Source organism: Lontra canadensis, unplaced genomic scaffold, assembly GCF_010015895.1.
Source record: "Lontra canadensis isolate GAN:19392208 unplaced genomic scaffold, GSC_riverotter_1.0 scaffold17, whole genome shotgun sequence".
NCBI lineage: Eukaryota > Metazoa > Chordata > Mammalia > Carnivora > Mustelidae > Lontra > Lontra canadensis.
The window spans coordinates 9,066,133-9,079,943 of NW_022631011.1; the positions used below are offsets into that span (position 1 = coordinate 9,066,133).

The 13,811-nt window shown below is 36.9% G+C and overlaps 1 long non-coding RNA gene across 1 annotated transcript in view; it reads left to right on the plus strand.

The window, feature by feature from the left end:
* The window catches only part of LOC116868976, a 61,555-nt gene extending 48,095 nt beyond the window's left edge, over positions 1-13,460 (plus strand). The window contains exon 3 of the long non-coding RNA XR_004382927.1: positions 13,331-13,460. This is a non-coding gene — a long non-coding RNA (uncharacterized LOC116868976). The remainder of the gene's footprint in view (positions 1-13,330) is intronic.
* The last annotated feature ends 351 nt before the right edge of the window (positions 13,461-13,811 follow it).

A 13,811-nucleotide genomic window follows, 5' to 3' on the forward strand; every position in this document is an offset into this window, starting at 1 on the left:
CATCTTTACATGATGTTTTTCTATGTGCAAGTTTCTGTGCCCAGATTCCCCCTTTTTAATATAAGGGATAATATAATAAAGACACCAGTTGCATTGATTTAGGGTTTACCCTAACAACCTCATTTTAACTTGATTACTTCTGTAAAAGACTTTATCTCCAAATAAGGTCACCTTCTCAGGTGCCAGGAGTCAAGACTTCCATATATCTTTTGGGGGGGGGGGACACAATTCAAGCTTAAATTCCTGGGTCAGTTGGGAGATGCTATCCCACCCTGCAGAACCTCAGAGCCTGAACACTGGCTATGCTTGATCATCCTTGGAAACAGAAAACCCTACAGATGCTTGTCCTGATATCTCCCAGAGATTGACTCAAGCTTCTTATTCCATCTTAGCCTGCAACTTCCAGAGAAAGTGTCCCACTAGTTATCCTGAGAGTAGTTATCCTGACAACCCTAACCAGCCTCAACTCCTCCTGTGCCTCATTCCACCTGACACCTCAAATCTATCACCACCCCTGCAACTCACCCTCATCCTGTCCCTCACTCACCAGGCATCTCCCTAGATGCTGACTCCCTAGGCTCACTGCCAAACCCTAGCTCTCTCTACTATTTTTTTGTTTGTTTGTTTTTTAACTTAAGGTAGTCTTTTTTTTTTTTTAAGTTTTTCTTTCCTAAGTGGGAAATGACACCATGCTGAATGACAAATGTGTCTATCCTTTGCTCAGGAACTGCAAAGGAAAAAAACCCAATCCCCACAAAGTAGGCTGGAATAGCCATTTAAGGATTCAGTGACTGTCCTAGTGCACATGCCTCCTTCCTAGTTAATTCTTTTACACTAACAACTGCTTTGGGCGCCATAAATTATATACCTGTTTTGACTACAAGATGTTGCGTGACAAGTGGTAGGGCTTATAAAAATTGAGTCAACATTACAGGTGCTGTCAGCATGATAGACAGAGAGGCGAGGTATAATCCCGATGGCTCCCTGATGAAACATATACAGAGGCTTAACCTAATCCCTGAAGGAATGACAGGGAAAGTAAGGTGAAAGACCAATTAGCCTCTTTCCATATAATCCGAAATTTATTAGTTGGCTATTTTCATTTCTTCCACTTCCTGACTTACCAGGTAGGAGCCAGGAGGTGACAAAAGCCAATGCTTTCTCAGCAGAGCCATCTACCTGATGCTTTCTGTGGAAGATCTACCTTCCTTTTATTGGACTAAAAAGATGTGTCTTATTTACCTACAGCCTTTTGTTACTTACAGAGAGTTGTAAAAGGTAGCGTATTTGTCCTTTTTTTCCCCCCTAAATGGGGATAAGTAGGCACTTGGGAGAAGCACTAATTTTCTAAAATGCCATCCGTCAGTTACTGAGTTCCCTTTTTGTGTTTACCCTCTGCTAGTCATTGCCGAAGATATGAGGAAAAGAGAAGCAATATTCCATGGCCTATCAGAATCTAGTATAGGGAAGAAAATAAAACTCTACTGTAGGAAGAGAAAATCTTAGTGATTCTGCTATTTTTCATATGGTGAAATTGCTTCTTCCTTTTAGTAAGACAAGGACTATCTTTCAGGGTTTTATCCAGCTCTGGGGATGGGGTGCCCTGGAAATCCCTTTCACAGACTCATTCATTTAGCATCCTTTGTAACCAATGGCATGTAGTTGAAGAGATACTAATAGGGGTCACAGTAGCATCTGTGGTGATATTTGGTGGCCGAGGCCAGGAATGAATGTGTATGGCTTGAATTATACAGTTATGCTGCAGTGAGACTATGTGTCCACGATGGGGACTTGACTGAAGGTCAATGTGACTAAAGCTGGGAAGCCATCGTGAGTAGGGTGAGGGAGTCAAAAATGTTTCCTTCATGTGAGGGTGACGATCTTTACAGTGCTCAAATGTTCCACCTTGGCCCCAGCAGCCACTCTTCCTAACTGAATTCTCCACATAACCTGTCCTCAAGGGGCTAATAAAAGCCCTCTGGTGTCCTCTCCTGGGACAGAGGTCTGTCACTGTCATCAAAGGGCCTCAGCCTCCTAGCAACCTAAGTAACGTCCCTAGAAATGGAGCAAGTGCAGTTAGGAGGAGAAACCCACGCTAATCATTCTGGCTGTTGTTTCTTTTCTGCTCTCTTTGCCCACATATGCCACTTTTCCCCCTAATCAACTTCAATTAAATTTAACTTAACAAAGATTGATAATAATTATCATTGCTGTAAAGAAAAACAATAATCTTTTCTCTTCCCATAGTGCTTTTTATTTTTTTCTAAACCATTTTCACATACATTAATTAATTCAATCTTTAGCATCTGCCCTGTGCCCAGGCAGGGACAAGGCACTGTGAGGAATGCAAGAAACAAATCTTTGCACACCCCCTGAGTGGCTGGCATGCTCCCTCTCGTTGTTTTCACAGGCCATGGTGACCAAAAGCATCGGGCCTGAAGTCTGTCAGACACAGCTACCAGACTGGAGGCAGGGCTCCTTTCTGGGAGGAGAAAATGGACATCTGGCACCCTGGCACCCTGAGCCTCCTGCCTTTGCTCCATCACAGTCCATGATCTGCCTGACTCCCTGAGGCTGTTCCCCACCCCTGAGTTTACGGAGCTGCCACATCTCCTTTCGAGATAACCTCCATGTTTTTGTTTCTAATTTTAACCTCATTCTGAGGTAGAGGTACCTGCACTTCCCCTTAACTTCTCCAGGTTCGTTTATGTTGCATTTTGGCTCTCGGCTGGGTTTGCAACTCCTCCCAATTTAGCAACATCTGAAAATTTAATTAGCGGGTGGTTGTCTCCTTCTTCCATATAATTAATGAAGATGTTAAAATAAAACTGGATTAAGAACTTATTACGCTGTAATTTGCAAATCATTGCCAAAGTTACCAGATAAGCTCTAATAAGGCAGGGGGGGAGAGGGGTGAGGGTGTCTAAGCCATCATGGCCCTTACCTCTAAACCAAGGGCCATATGGCCCAAGGACAGGAGTTCAGGCTGGGAGTCAAGAGCCTGGGTATTCATTGGGAGTCTGTCACTAGGAGAAACTCCCCAGTGATGAACCACCCCTGAACCCCAAGGCACAGGCTGAAGAACACCAAGATAATTTCAGCTCAATAAACTGAGGAGTTGGGTCTTTTATTTGAGGGTGCAACACAAGCCGTGATCCGTTCAAAAGGAGGGGAAGGAATGGAGAGGGGAAACCTGTATTTCTCACTGAATACTCTAATACTAATAAGTCTTTCTTGAAGCCTGAATAAAATAATAAGTCAAATCATAAAATCACAGGACACACTTACTCCTAAATGGCATTATTCTTGGCTAGTGATGACAGCCAACTCAAGACAAAAATGGTCAATAATAAGAGAGTTTCTAACATTTAAAAATAATAAGCAATGAGAAAGATCTTGCACCTAATTTTATCTCAGACTGTTCACAACAAAGCCCATCTTTGCTTTTGTACCTTATGCTGGCCTTAGAATTTCTCCTACTCCCCTCATTCCTTCTGACCTAGCATCTCTCAGCTGAATCTTTCCTTCATTCTTCTCTTCTGTACTTTGACATCCGTGACCCCACAACTCTCTCCCAGCTCCTTCATCTGCTTGACAAACTCAATTTCATGTCTTTCCAGTAGGAACAAAAAAAGGTCCCTTACCTGATCCTATGTACAGGCCAACCCCACACATGGTCCCTGTGACACCCCTGGTTCAGGTGGCTCTGCCTTCTATCTTGGAGCTCCTTGCTGGACATGTCCGCCCAGCAGGAAGCAAACCTGGAAATAGGATTAAGTGCAATTATGAAGAATAGGAACAGAATAGGTTATTGAAGGAGTTATTAGTATAAGCAATCTTAGCTTCATGAAGCAAATATTAAAGAGGTAGTGCTATAGTATAAATATTTGTATCCCTTCAAAATTCCTGTGTTGGAAACATAACCTCCAAAGAGAAGATACTAGGAGGTGAGGTCTTGGGGAGGTGATTAGGTCATGAGTGGAGCTCTTCTGAATGGGATTCATGTCCTTATAAAAGAGGGCTGACAGAGTTGCCATGTGAGAATATAAGGAGAGGTCTGCCACTCCGAAGAGGGCTCTCAATCAACCAGGCTGCCACCCTGATCTTGGACTTCCATCCTCTGGAACTGTGAGAAGGAAATATCTGTTGTTTATAGTCTGTGGTATTTTGTCATAGCAGCCCAAACTGACTAAGACAGGTAGTCATACTTGGGGAACTTTTTCAGGAAACTAAATGTTGAAGAATATAATTCATGAATTTGGTTTTATTCCAAAGCTCTTTTGTTATGTTCAACATACAACAATGTTAGTTAGAATTGACAAGTCATGCATGACATGACTGCCTTACTGGCCCAATATGGCAGATTCCAAATGAAGTTTGGTATCAGAGACATTAATTTCTATATTGGAGCCCTTTGTAGTTCTTTACATCAATATACTGGAAAGAAAAAGCCTATTTTGTTTAAAAAAAAAAAAAAGGAAGGAAGGAAGAAAAAGGAAATAAAAGACAAAGCAGTGACTCACTCAAGGGAATACCTTGAAACGGGTATAATTTATAAAACAAAATACCCTTAATATGACAGCAGTCAATTTAGCCTGATATAAAAGAGGGTCTGTGTTTTCTTTCATTTATATTTTTATGATATGTAATGTCTTTATAATTTCACCACTCCACATCAAAGCCGCCAACCGCTGAGCGCCTAAATAAGTAGCATGTGAAGAAAATGAATGAATTGCTAAATGTCCCATTACGTCCACAGAGAATATCCTTCTATTTGGAGTCAGGAATCTTAAATTGAGACGACAAATGAATGGTTTTCACTCCAATGGAGGGAGAGTTTTGGCAACTTTATTACGTTCAGCATTTGAATGGACTAAGGGGGAAATATAGAAAGAAATGAAGTTTTAAAAAATAATGTGTTTTTGGTATCTGAGCTCTGGCTCTAAATGTCAGTTCCTCTGTGAGACAGAGTGATGGGGACAGTAGGGGGCATAGCACATGCATAAAAAACTCCAGGGAGCCCGGAGAGGAGGGCCTGTCAGTGGTGTGATTTCTCCAGCACAAAGAAGCTATTTGGAGAATCTTAACAAGTTCCAATGTGTTTGGCCCAACACATTAGGACTGACATCAACAACTGAAAAGCAAAGAATGTGTTGAGCTGGTTAAAGGAAATCACAATAATCAGCAGCTCTTAGAGCACTTAACCACAGACACCCAGGGAGCCCCAAGGCGAGGGAAAAGAAACAGGGCGGTGACTGCAGCACCACCCGGGAGTTCATTGACTTTTAAAAATCTGCCCAACGTTCCAGAGGAAAATAGGATGAGTGCTATAGTGAAGACAAGACAGCTACTGGCCAGTGCGTACCTTATGCACACTGCTCAGGGCATCCACTTTCGCAGACCCTAATTCATTCATTCTTAGAGACTCAATATCTAAAACTTCTGTCTTTCATGCATCAGATCCTACCTCTCTCCTCTCTTTCTCTCACCATCTGCAAATTTCCATATAGACTTCCTCTCAGCATGGCGATTTGTGCACCCTTAATGATGGCGAGGAAATAGGCTCACTAGTGAGTTGTGGTGGGCTCTGAATCCGGAGGCAGGACATTTTCAGGGCAAGACATTTAACTTTCTGGTCAAGAATTAAGCAACCAACTAAGAGTTCAGGACCAAAATAGGTTAGATGTACTGTGAGTGTTGTGATCACAGTTACAAGGTGAACAGTTAGTAACCAAGTCAATTATTGATTCTTTGACTGAGGTTGACCTGAATCTTTGTGAATATGTGAGAATCTATGTCTGACATACAGGCAGTCAGAGCACGGTTGGCAGAGGCTTTCCCTCCTATATCTTTCAGGGTCTGTATTTTAAAGAAAGCGGTTTATACCTAGATAAGAAAATAAAACAAAACAACTGGGTAATTCTATTTCTTATCTAGGTATAAACTGCTTTCATTTACATGGAGATATTTTCCTCTTTTAATGGAAAAATATTATCTGTACATAGCAAATAGGTATTAAAATTGCAACATAATGTAAATCAGAACATAACCTTTGAAATTTGAATACTATTCTTTTAAGACAAAAGAACCAATCAATAGGTTCTTCCTCTCCGACCTGTTTTCTAATTACAAGAACAAATGGATTGGATTATATAATTCTAAATTCCCCTACAGTCTTAATATTGTATGGTCTTTAACAACACAAATAATAATATCACAACTACACAATAATGGCATATCAGCAACAACAATCTTGTCAACAATCATTTGCTTAACGGTTATAAAACACGAGACGGGGCTAAGTGGCTTATGTGCTTTACTCCATTTAATCCTTGCAATAACTTTATGAAGAAAGAATTACTGTTCTCATTTTTATAGATGAAGACAAGTGAGTTTCCCAGCATCACAAAGTTTGTGGGTGCCAGCATTGGAATTCCAACTCCCATTGAATCTCAAGTCCTGTGTTCTTTACTTAGAAATAATTATCAAATATTTTAGTTTTACTTAGCATGGTGGGAGGGAAAGACCAGCTAGGAGAAGCCAAGAAGTAGGACTGTTGTCACTAATATTTTTTTACATTATTATCGAAAAGACTCACATGGGAAAGAGAGAACCGTACAGTTTGGTATGTGTGCAAGTGCCAGACTGAATAGATCAACCAGTAAGAACTACAGGAGTTTTAAAAAGGGGAGATCATTATTAGTTAAATTCTAGCAACAGGCCTAGTTGGAAAGGGTTTCATGTCACTGGGCTTTCCAAGGAGAGGAAACAAGGCCGACAGAAAGGCCAAGAGAGGTTTTTCTGGTGGGAAAAAACCCATTAGCAAAAGCAAATGCTGGAAGTATTGTGGCATGAATGAAGGATGAGTTTGCTTTATCTGGTTTGGAGGAAACTCATAAAGCTTGAGATTTGGGAGTTAAAAAAAGAAAAGAAAAAAGTTTAATGTATTTCCTTTGAAACTGAGAATTCAGAGACAACCAATTCACTGTAAGTTATGATTAATTCATTTACCTTTGTAAAATGTGATCAGCACTTCTGGACATCCAATATTATGTTGATTACTACCTTCAAGCGTGTAATGGATGAACCACAGGCATTAGGATCGACCAGGACCCCTTGCTAAAAATTCAGATTAACTAGTTCTCACACAGACCCACTGATTCAGAGTCTTTGCAAAATGAGCCCAGGAATTTGTATGCCCAAATGCTTTGCAAGTGATTAAGATGCTTTATTGAAGTATAGTTTTCATGAGATAAAATGCACAAATTTTAGATACTTATTTTGATGAATTTTGACAAACAGATACACCCATGTAGCCTTCATCCCAGTGGAGACATACAACATTTCTTGCACCCCGGCTTTTGGGGCTCCTTAGCAGTCAATCCCAGACTGGTCCAGGTTACCACTGATCTTGACTTCCAGTCCCCAGAGATTAATTTTGTCTGTTCCAGAATGTCATATAAATGGGGTCACACAGGGTATGCTTTTGTATAATGGCATTTTCCTCTCAACATAAAGTCTGTGAGATCAATCTCGGGGCCTCAGCAGTTTGTTCATTTTTATTGCTGAGTAGTAAGTACCCCATTAAATGAATATACCATGATTTGTTTATCCATAGTCTTATTGATAGATATCTGAGTGGTTTCCAGTTTCTGACTGCTGTGAATAAAACCACGTGACATACTTATATGTCATTCATAGACAAATGCTTTTATTCCACTTAAACAGTTAGGCATGACAGTACTGGGTCATGGGGTAGGTGTGTCTAGCTTTAAAAGAAAAATAACCAGTTTTCTCAAATGATTATCTGTACCATTTAATATTCCCACCATCACCATGTGAAAGTTTCAGTTGTTCCATACCTTCACTTGATAATGTCAAGCTTTTTAATTTCACACATTCAAGGTCAACCTGGTCTTTTTTATGGTTAGTGCTTTTTTGTGTCCACAAGATCTAAAGATTTTCAGTACCTTTATCATAATTCAAAACATTTCCTAATTTCCTTATAATTTCTTCTTTGATATGGGTTATTTAGAAATGTATTCTTTAATTTCCAAATATTTGGAGGTTTTTCTATGCCTCTTATTAATTTAAGCATTTTTTAATTTAAGTTAATTCCACCATGATCAGAAGACATATTTTATAAGATTTCAATTTCTTGAAATTTATGAGATGCATTTTATGGATCGATATATGATCTAGCTTGATGGATGTTCCATGTGCATTTGAAAATAATATTATTCTGCAGTTGTTGGGTGTGGTGATCTGTTAATGTCAATTAAGTCTTGTTGGTTTTAATGTTGTTTCAATTCTGTATATCCTAAACGAATTTCTGCTTATTTATCCTATTAACTACTATGAGAAGGTATTAACACTTCATCTATGATTGTATTCAACCTGTTTACACTTAGATTATGACTTATTGACTGTATATATTTTACTTTTATAACCAATCTGACAATCTCTGTCCCTTGACTTTTAGTTTATTTGCATTTAATACAATTATTTATATGCTTGAGTTTAAATCTATCATATTATTTATGTTCTATTAACTTCTCCATTTTGTTTTTATTTTTGCCATTTTGAGAGGTTAATTAAATCATTTTAGAATTCTTTTTTATTTCCTCTATTGGCTGTTTTGCTACACTTCTTATTATTACTTTTCCTTGGCATGCTAGGAATTATAATATGTATCTTTAATTTATAAAAGTATCCTTAGAACTAATATTTTACCGGCTCACACTTCACACTTCACACTTGCAATTTACAAATGTAAGAACATCAAATCAGTTTATTATTTTTTTAGTAAACATTCCATTTTTGGCATTTCTTTTAAGTTGGTGATAATCAGGCACATACAATATTACATAAAATCAGTTTATTCTTATTATACCACCACCTTTTGTAGTACTATTGTTATATGTTTTATTTAGCTTTACCTTATAATGATGTCATTTTTGTTTTAAAGAGTTTATTTGCCCTCTGAAGAAATTAAGAAAAGAAAATTTGAAAGTGAGTCTTCTATATTAATTTGTATGCCTTCCATTGCTAGTGCTTTTCATTTCTTCTTGTGGAACCAGATTTCTATCTGATATCATTTCCCTTTGGCTTGATGAATTTCCTTTAATATCTCTCATAGTGCAGGTCTGCGAGCAACAAATTTTCTCAGCTTTCATTTATCTGCAAATGTCTATTTCACCCTCATTTTTAAAGGATATTTCACTGCATATAGATTCTGGTGGGTTTTTTTTTTTTTTTTTTCCCTTCTAGAGTTTTTTTTTCTTTTTTCTTTTTTTCTTTCCCTTTTAGGGGATTCTAGAGTTTTTGTTTTTGTTTTTGTTTTCATTTTCCTTCTTTCAGCACTCTAAAGACGACCATTCCATTGTCTTCTGGCCTTCATTGTTTCTGACTGAAAATCAACCATCTTTCATATTATTGTTCCATATGGATAATGTGTTGATTTTTCCTAGTGCTTTTGATATGTTCTTGTCATATCATTGTCTTTAGTTTTCAGCCATTTGATAATGATATCAGTACCTAAGTTTGGTATTCTTGATATTTACTCTCCTGCAGCTTTTTAGTACAAATGCAGACTACTGATTCCCACTTCAGACCTACTATATCAAAGTCTCTGGTAGTATGACAAGGTTCTAAATTTCTAAACAGTCTCTAAATTATTTTTATGGACACTGAAGATTAGAGAATCACTAAACTACAGTAATAAAACTAGTCCCTATCCTGAAGAAATGTAGGATATTTGAAAGAGCTAGGATATATACTCAAAAATCTATATTATTAGGATATAAAAATATGCCATATCAGTAGGAATGATATGACCTGAGCTGGTCATCAGTCTAAAGCTGGTCTTTAAGTGGTCATCTCTAAACACTATAAAGAACAACAATTTTACCATCCCCAAACTAATCTTGAAACCTCTATTACTGGCATAAAATAGGAGTGAGAGGCCAAGCAAAAGGAATATTTTTGACAGACTTAGGTTGAGGGTATCTGACCTTTCAAATTTTAATACAGAACTGTACCCCCCACATACACACAATGTGGTAACCCTATTCCAAGCAGAAAAAAAAAAAAGAGATTTGGAATGTTTTCCAGCCCATTAACAAAATGCAATAGCTTCTTATTTTTTTTAATGCAACATAACCTGGATGTCAGGTTGCATTAAGATGCCTTGGGTTACGATGACATAAATAGTTCAACATAATGAAACATGACACTGAGAAATATGGGCATCGATCTGTGCCACTAATTTAAAGACGCACTGGGTTTTGCCCTGATCTGTTTTTATGTCCTCAACCAGGAAATGACACATGGATAATGGGTATTGTCTGCTTTGTTGTTCCCAGGACAGGCTGCACAGAGTTTTTCTATTATTGACACATCCTTGGTATTGACAAGAGGGTTATCATATTCTCTTTCTCATGGACTCTTGTCAAATGGTCATAACTTACACAAATAAGAACAGACTCATTGTAAAGGCAGTCTTCAGTAAAATGGATTCCAACTATATCTTCCTCACACTTCAGTCTTCATTAGAGCTGAAATCTAATCATATTTATTTATGTAATCAGTGAACTATAGTACTATGCTAGGGAAACAGATGACTAAGACACTGACCTCTAGTCTTTTTTAGCATTTATTAAATTACATTTTTCAGAGATGTTACTAGATGTAGCCTTAAAATTTCTGTGTTTTGGAAATACAGAGTTAAACATGTTTTGGTCAAAACTGGAGATTGAATTAATTCAGAATTCCTTGCTTCCCACTCACGCTGGATCAGTATAGTCATAAAGCTCTGCTGTGTGAGAACTGGAACTGGGCTGTCTGTAAAATCTATGAGTTGTCAAGCATTTTCCTATCCATTAAATGGAGACTGAAGAATTCTACCCATAAACCTGGGGAAACACCTTGGAATTATTATCCTGAGGTATGAATATGATCATTGAGATCCACAGGAGAGGAGAAGGGGAAGGGGGACAGGTAGGGGGATAGGATGGGAAGAGGAGGAGAGGAATAACTACAAACCATTTGAAGAAACAAATCTCCAGGAGAGATAATGAACCCACATAATAGCAATAACCAAAAAAAAAAAAAAAAAAAAAAAAAAAAAAAAAGAAGAAAGATTGCTTAAAAAAATCTTTAAAAATTTTTAAAGTAAGTAAAATGGCTTTATAAATCAAATTTACTAATATTTTCCTTAATGTTAGTTCTTTCTGTGTCATACTTAACAAATTTTGCCTATTCTAAGGTCATGGATATATTTTTCCTATGTTTTATTCTAGGAACATTGTTTTAATTTTCATATTAATCAAAAGGTAACTCACAGAGTAGAAAATGTCTGCAGTGCATAAAGTGAGAAAAAAGTCCTTTCCAGCATATATTCAAAATACTTACAAATAATGAGAGAAAGACAATCAAATAAAACAGTAGGAAAAAGATTGGAACAGGTACTTTACCAAAAATGTAAAAGGCCATCAAAATGGCCAAGGAGTATTTGAAAAAATGAAAATTAAAAACACTATGAAATGCTATTACACACCCAGCAGAATGTTTAAATTCTGAAAGCTGTCAGTAGCAAGGGTTGGCAAGGATGCAAAGAAACTAAAATTCTTATATATATGGATGAGTTGAACTACAGATTGCTATGCCCACTTTGGAAAACAGTTTAACAGAATCTATTAAGCTAAAAACATGCATACCTTATGACCCAGCAACTCAACATATGGGTAAATACCTAATTTAAGTGATTATTCATGTTCACCTAAAACATATTGCTATATAAGCTGTTAGCAGAAAGGGAAGCTGAGTGAAAAGTTTATGGGAACTTTCTGTGCTATTTTTGCAACAATTCTATAAGTCTAAAATTATCTCAAATTAAACAAAATTAACTGTTAAAAGGAAAGCCAGACACAAATGGCATAAACTCAGGAATTAATTCATATGAAATTCAAAAAGAGTAATCTATGGTATGGAGGACCCTTTAGGGGAATACTGACTCAAAAGGACATAAAGAAGCATTCTGTGATCCTGGAAATGTTTTACATCTTTCTCTGGGTGGTATTTATATGGCAGTACATATAAAGAAAATGTAAAGAAAGAAACAGGGTTAAATTGTTAAACGATGCAAATAGAATTCATCTGAATGCAGTATAAAGCTATAAGGAGATGGAAATTATGAAAGATAAGGTAAAAGAGATGAAAGACAGAAAGAAAATAAAAAATTTCATCTGTATCTCCTTAGGGTTTCAGGAGGAGAAATTAGAGAATAGGGAGTAATAATACTGAAAGATGTAATGTGAATCAGATAGATAATTTATAAAAAATGTCTTCCGTTTGAAAGAGCACACTGAGTTTTCAATAGAGTAAATTATATGCATACCTAGTTCCAACGTGATTAAAAAAATCAGTTATCAGAGAAAAAGAATCTTAAAAAATGTTAGAATTCTCACTATTGGAGTGGGAATACAGATCAGCAAGGAAGACTAGAATGATCCATATAGCAAAGGCAGTATCAGTACAAACTCATGTTTAGCTTAATTTAATTCAGAGAGAGATGTTTACATACAGAAATATTTGTCAACTTGTGAATATACACAGGTTAGTATCCACTACATATAATTCTTTTTTGGCAGTCAAAAAGAAACAATACCCTAGTGGCAACAAATATATCTACCATCCAAATCTTAGTCTTTAATACCATTCTCTAATAAAAGGAGTAAGACCTTTGGAGAAATAGCTGATTCCAGGATTGGAACAGGAAATATAAAGATGACCACTGAACACTTTGTAGTACCTAAAGGGGAAAAAATCACAAACCCCCACAATGGTGGGGACATGTCAAAGGAACACAGGGGCCAACTGAAAGAGCTCCTAATGACCAAAGCTGGAAAAATGCAAGCAATAGTATAAATAGTGTGGGATTATAACACAAAGTATAAAATAAATATTAGTGGTTCCATTTGGATACAAGTTATTGAAAAAGTTAATATATGGGAGAGAAGAGACAAATTTCTGGTGCAAAATAATTCCAAGTAATTTATGTAGATACCCTATCTTCAAGGAAGTGGAGCATATAACTCCCTACTCTTGACATGTGGGCTGCACGTAGTGGCTTTTTTCCAAAGAGTAAGTGTTGAAAGGAGGAAAAACAGGATGAACTTTACAGTGGAGAAACTTGATAAACACTTCCTCAGCCAGACAGTAGTCAACATCAGTAGTCACAAATCATATTGTTAGGATATAACTTTAATATGATGTAATAAAAATGGCACTTTAACTCTATGGTTTTCCTCCCCCAAACCCATATCCCCAGTTCTGTCATGAGAAAAACATCAGAAAATTTCTAGCAGTGGGGCAGCCTACCAAATATTTGATCAGTACTCCTCAAAGCTATCAAGGTCATCAAAAACAAGAGACATCTGAGAAACAGCCACAGTCAAGAAGAACCTGAGGTAACAGGATAACTAAATGTAATGTATTATCCTAGATGGACTCTTGGAATAGAAAATAGACATTAGGTAAAAACTGTAGAAATCTGAATAGACTATGGACTTTAGTTAATAGTAGTGTATCAGTGTTGTGCTCATTAATGATAAAAAAATATACCAGATGTTAAAAATTTTAAAAGAAGCATAATCAACAACAACAACAAAAAGAACAAATAAATACAATAAAATCCATCGCTGCTGCTTTCCTCAGCAGTTTGATTTTTAAACTTGTGGCTTTTCAAAAAGATGATGTTGATGATGATGGTGATAATTATTGTTGTTGTTGTTGTTATTATTATTATTATT